Below are 6,641 nucleotides of genomic sequence, written 5' to 3' on the forward strand. Positions count from 1 at the left end.
TTTGAAGTTGAGGTGAGCCATGAACAGTTGACCACGGTGTAAAGCACTGCATGTCTTGCACATGTTATGCTATATAGTTATTTGAAATGCAAGCATTCATTTGTTGTTTGTTGGTGAAAATAAAATTACTTTAATTTACAGTTAATGGCAAGAGTATTTGAGCAATTTTTATCCCCTCTCCCCCAGGGCCATGCTCAAACCAGCACTCCTGGCATCTCAACACCCAAGATGTTGCTTGCAGGGAGGGTCATCCTATGCAGTATGACCACATTGTGCTCACATTGGATGGCCAGTTGATCACAGAAGAGAGTGAAGACATCTCGATGGCACTGGGCTTCCTGCTGTGTGTATATTTTGTGTTCCGAATCCAGTATCCTAAAGGACTGAGAAAGACACTGACCTTTTTGGAGTGCATTGTTTTGAAATTGAAGCATACAGCCGGACTTCCTGTCACAGTAAAAAGAGTGTACAACTCAATCTGTGAGTAGACTGTAGGAGTTAATATTCACCATGTTAAGTTACTGTAATATTATCTCTTTCTGGATGGCCAGTTGAAACTAGTTCCAGTTTCTTTGTTTAGAAATCCTGAAGGACTTGACAATAAGTGTATTTATATATATATATATATATATATATATATATATATATATGGAAAATCATTATCATCATTAGGTCGTCCTCAGATGAGCTTGACAGCAAAGTCTCCAATCCTCTCGGTCTTCCATACATCCAGCCGGTTCCGCAGAACTCTCCACATGCGTCCCTCCTCAGTACATCCACATATGTTGGTGTGGGACATCCTCTTAATTGGTTCCTGTGTATTGGCTCTCAGAGCACCAGCTTGCTGGCTGGGAGTTCATGATGTCTGTGGCAGTGGCCAGCAAGTTTCATCCTCCTGGATGCCACTTCGTGCTGTATTTCACCTCTAATGGTTCATGGCACCATTTGGCAAAACTTCCACTGTATATAGCACCAAAGGCGGTTCCCCTATGAATAGATTCAGGAAATCCTTTGTCCCCTTGTCCATCAATCTCTTGAATGAGGGAAAATGAATAGTTCACTGGGTTGATGGATGCGCTTGATGATGATGATGTCAATCACGCTGTCCTTTCTTATGTATTATATGTTTTTTGTATATGTGTCGGTTTGTAGTGCGGGCAATAGCCCAAAACAAATCTCCTTCTGGACAATAAAAGGTTACTTACTTACTTACTTACTTATGAGCCAAAGAACCACTTTTGGGTACTTTTAAGCACCATTTTTGTTTAAGCAATATAGTGCTATATAGCACCTCTAAAGGGACTATATATCACCTCTAATCGTTCTATATATCACCTCTAATGGTTCTATATAGCACTTCTAATGGTTCTATATAGTTCCTCTAATGGTTCTACAGTATATAGTTCCTCTAATGGTTCTATATATCACCTCTAATGTTTCTATATATTTATCAGCTAACATTTTCATTTCATTTCCACCTGCATAGGTGACTGAGTGTGGTGAAAGGCTCAAACAGACAATTACAAATATTCACCAACTGTCTAGGACTAATAACCCTGCCTCCTATGGCTAAAATCACACCTTCATGGTGTGACAACGGTATTCCTTTTCTTAAAACTTGAAGTTCCCCTCTAAGATATTCTGAGGTGCATTCTTTCACTGAGATACAAAGTGGAATAATCAGCCAGTCATTTAAACCCTGAACACAAGCTGTGCTTTCACCCAGCCACAAGGTGACTGCATCCTCTTAGTTTCCAACATGAGAGGCAAAAACCCTTTCACAAGGAAATGTAAAAACTCACTAACTTGTCAAGTGAGACCACTGACTTGCTCCTGCACAACATAAGAAGTGATTTACTTGGAGCAGGGGGGTGTCGCCGGGGCTTTATTAGCTTCCTTCCTTTAGTGCTTAAATGGTCTCTGTGAAGATTCCCGTCCCTTCTTCTCCTTGGTGCGCCCTACTACGACGTGGACATTAAGGTCAAGTCTCAACGGTGTCCCCTCGATTGCTTGCGCCCTTTTTCCTCGCTAGCACATCGGAGGAGGAGGTCGACGGTTCCTTCCTTGTCTGTGTTCAGAAAGAGGCGAGGAGAGATGTGAAGGATCAAGGAAACACTGAGATTGGACCTTAGTATCCCCCCGCCCTCCCCCACTCAGATCATGGTAATGTCCTCATCTCGGCCAAGTATCCGCCATCATTCAGCGGAGGTTTAAAACGGGACCAACCCAGGGGCACAGACTTCATACGGACAACAATGAAACGACCCTGGAAGAAGGAATACTTTCCCACTTAATTGATCGGACACATTAAAGAGTGAAAACGACTGTTATCCTTAATTCACAGAGGTCGTCAAAACCCAACACTAAAGATAAAAAATGAGGGAGGCTCTGTGTTGGCCTCCATTATAGCCTGCTCCTGTCATTGTACAGGAGCACAAACTGTGAATGATGTCGTACTGGCTAATATGGGAGAGGATAGCTCATTTATAAGAGGTAATTACAGTATATTCTCCTTTCTTTCTGACTCTGGGGGGTGGGAAGATGAGATGGAGGACAGATGTGAGGGGCCCCTGCTAAAGAGAAGTGGAGTTTGAGTCCGTAATGAAGGTGGCAGCATCACCACGGTGCTATGATACTACTGTGCTATGATACTACGGTGCTACTGTATGATACTACGGTGCTAAGATACCACAGTGCTATGATACCACGATGCTATAATACCACGGTGCTATGATACTACGGGGCTATGATACTACTGTGCTATACTACGGTTCTACTGTATGATACCACGGTGCTATGATACCACGGTGCTATGATACTACGGTGCTATGATACTATGGTGCTATAATACCACGGTGCTATGATACTACTGTGCTATGATACTACGGTGCTATGATACTACGGTGCTATGATACTATGGTGCTATAATACCACGGTGCTATGATACTACTGTGCTATGATACTACGGTGCTATGATACCACGGTGCTATGATACTACTGTGCTATGATACTACGGTGCTATGATAATACGGTGCTATGATACTATGCTGCTACAGTATGATACTACAATGCTATGATACTATGGTGCTATTATACCACGGTGCTATGATACTACGGTGCTACAGTATGATACCACAGTGCTATGATACCACGGTGCTATGATACCACGGTGCTATGATACTACGGTGCTATGATACTATGGTGCTATGATACTACGATGCTATGATACTATGGTGACAATTCTTTCCCCCCCAACAGGACCTCCTGTTCCTCCTGAAAGATCCCCCCCAAAATGAATGCCAACAGTCGGAGACTTTTAGCTAGATCGCTAACGTTTTTAGCATAAGTCAATGGAGTTAAACACAGTGAAAATCGTAATTAGCGGACATTTTCTGTCTGAGAGTAAGAGATGCTGAAATTAAATTATTTTCGGTTGCTGTAGCTAGCTGCTTAAGTAATGTAGCCACAGTTTACATTACATTACATTACAGTCATTTAGCAGACGCTTTTATCCAAAGAGACTAACAATAATTGCATTTAACGTAGGAAAAGCCAATGAACTACTACTTGCCAGAACTCACAAGTGCATCTTCTTTCTAAAACAAGTGACTAAGAGCATAATCTAGTGCTGAAGGCAAAGTGCAAGAATAGCAATCTTAAGTACAGTGCAATACAATACAATACAATACAATACAATACAATACAATACAATAAGTGCTTAGGAGGGAGGATTGTTGTAGTACTTCTTGAAGAGATGAGTTTTGAGCCTGCGACGAAAGATGGGCAGCGACTCTGCTGTCCTGACATCAGTGGGCAGTTCATTCCACCACTGCGGGGCCAGGACAGAGAAGAGCCGTGACCGTGGCGATCGACCGCAGGGCCCTTGGAGTGACGGGGCAACCAGTCGCCCCGAGGTAGCAGAGCGTAGCGGTCGGGAGGGGGTGTAGGGTTTGACCATGGCCTGGAGGTAGGAGGGGGCTGTTCCTTTCATTGCCCTGTAGGTTAGCGCCAGAGTTTTAAACTGGATGCGAGCCGCTACAGGGAGCCAGTGTAGGGAACGGAGGAGGGAAGTTGTGTGGGAGAACTTGGGGTGGTTGAACACCAGGCGAGCAGCGGCTTTCTGGACAAGTTCCAGAGGTTTAATGGCTGACGCTGGGGCCCCAGCGAGGAGGGAGTTGCAGTAGTCCAGGCGGGAGATGACCAGGGCCTGGATGAGTACCTGCGCCGTTTCATCAGTGAGGAAAGGGCGAATCCTCCTGATGTTGTAGAGCATGAATCTGCAGGAGCGTGTGACGGATGTGACATGTGCGGAAAACGACAGTTGGTCATCCAGGATCACACCCAGATTCCTCGCAGTCCGAGTCGGGGTCACCACTGTGTCTTCAATGGTGATGGCCAGGTCCCGGTGCGGGCAGCCGTTCCCCGGGAGGAACATTGGCTCAGTCTTGTCCAGATTGAGCTTGAGGTGATGTGTCGTCATCCACTCCGAGATGTCAGCCATTCCTTCCTCCCTCCCTCGCTTCCTATCTTCCTTCCTTCCTTCCTTTCATCCTATCTTCCTTCCTTCCCATCTTCCTTCCTTCCTTCCTATCTTCCTTCCTTGTCAGGTAATCTCTGATCGACTTTGATCTAATATGATTGGATCTGTGAAAGTGCACAGCCGTCCAGTCAGATCCAGCCCAGATGACATTGTGGGGATGGTCAGATCCCAATAGATCCTGTATGATTCATTTCACCAGGACTCTCTATGATTAATCGTGTCATGATGCATAAGTCCCGGCCTGACAGTTTTCTATTTGTTACCCATTTATTTAACGTGTGTGTGGGTATAAATTAAAATGTATGAAGGGCGATTGTGCTGAATTGCACTGGCTATCATTGGAGAATCTCTCTCCATTTCTCTCTCTCTCTCTCTCTCTCTCTCTCTCTCTCTCTCTCCATCTCTCTCTCTTTCTCTCTCTCTCTCTCTCTCTCTCTCTCTGGGGCTCAGTTGAGGGACCAGGATGAGTGATGGTGGATGGGGGGGTGTTGACCAGAGCGCATGACGGTCCTCTCTGTTCCCCAGGCACATCTCTCATCTGCATCTGTAGCCACTCGTACTGTCTGGCTGCGCAGGAAGTGGTCGCAATTGATTCACTGGATTGACGATTGGAGATGTCTAAATCTGCACCAGTCTGGGTGTGCGGTCATTAGTGGAGAAGATTCACATCTGAATCAGACAACCCTGTCATAACACGTTCTACCACCGTACCTGCAGCGACACACACACACACACCAGAGGTTGTGAAGGAAAATAAGACAGTGTATAAGTCACGCATGTACTGTACACGCACACACACGCTCACACGCAACACACACACACACACACACACACACAACAAACTCCTCACACTTATATCGGTATGGAACACCTACACATATGAGAAGAATAGGAGTGCCAGTCCTGGGGATGGGTCCATTAATGTATATCTGTGACACGAAGGGTAGACGTAACACACAGCGACCACAGGATCACTGCTGAGCTGACCTTGAGTCTGAGCACAAACACCACTCACCTTCTATCCATTCCAACCAAAAGAGCTGTTTCTCTGTCAGCATACACAGGTCTCTAAGTCACTGTCTGTATCCAGCTGGCCAATCACAATTGCATTATTCATAAAACACAAACACACGGTCAGACACACATACACACACACACACATATACACACACGCACACACACAAAATGGATTCCTTTGGTCCACTCCCCACCAAAGTCACAAGATTTATGAGTTGCTCTTTAGGTTATAATTCAAAGTTCATCCTCACATACATCATATTTTGAAGCACATAGATTATGAGAGAGAGCACATTTATCATATGACAGGGCACACGCATGTACACACACACCCCCCCCCCCCCCGCACACGCACTCTCTCTCTCTCTCTCTCTCTCACACACACACACACACACACACACGCACACATACACACGCACCAACGCAGGCACACACAAACATACACCAACACACGGACCAACATGCACCCACAAACACACACGCACTCCCACACCACACACACGCACACACACACACACACACACACTCAATCTCTCTCTGTCTTTCTCTACCAGAATTGACTCACAAAACAACACTTAAACCAACAACAATTCTAATGTTACCCTGTGATAAGTTCTCCTCTGAGATGCGTGAATGCCTTAGTCCACAGTAGCACAGTAGATAAGAGATCATGCTTCTTTTCTAGTATGCTGCACTTTAACATACTACTGTATGCTTCCCATATGGATGAGTAAAACATAACGGTGGTCATTCATCAAATTACCAAGTATGGAGCACAAAAAACCTTCCCAACCTTCCCGTCTTAATTGCCCTGCATGTGATGCATGCAGACATCAGACCCATTTCCTAGCAAAGTTAGTGGAGGAAACCCGCGTACAGGACAAGAGAGATAGCCTAACGCCGGAATAACATCCCTGCAACCATTACCCCTGTCTCTCACCATGATAGATTGCATTATGTCCTAATCTTCACTCAAACACTCGATAAGAAAGGCTAATTTGAGGGCTGATGGAGTGGGGAATCTAGTTCAGCTCTCTTGAGCCTCATGAATAGATACAGATATCATAATTGCACACAGAAAACA

Source organism: Borostomias antarcticus (genome assembly GCF_949987555.1).
Source record: "Borostomias antarcticus genome assembly, chromosome: 21".
Taxonomy (NCBI): domain Eukaryota; kingdom Metazoa; phylum Chordata; class Actinopteri; order Stomiiformes; family Stomiidae; genus Borostomias; species Borostomias antarcticus.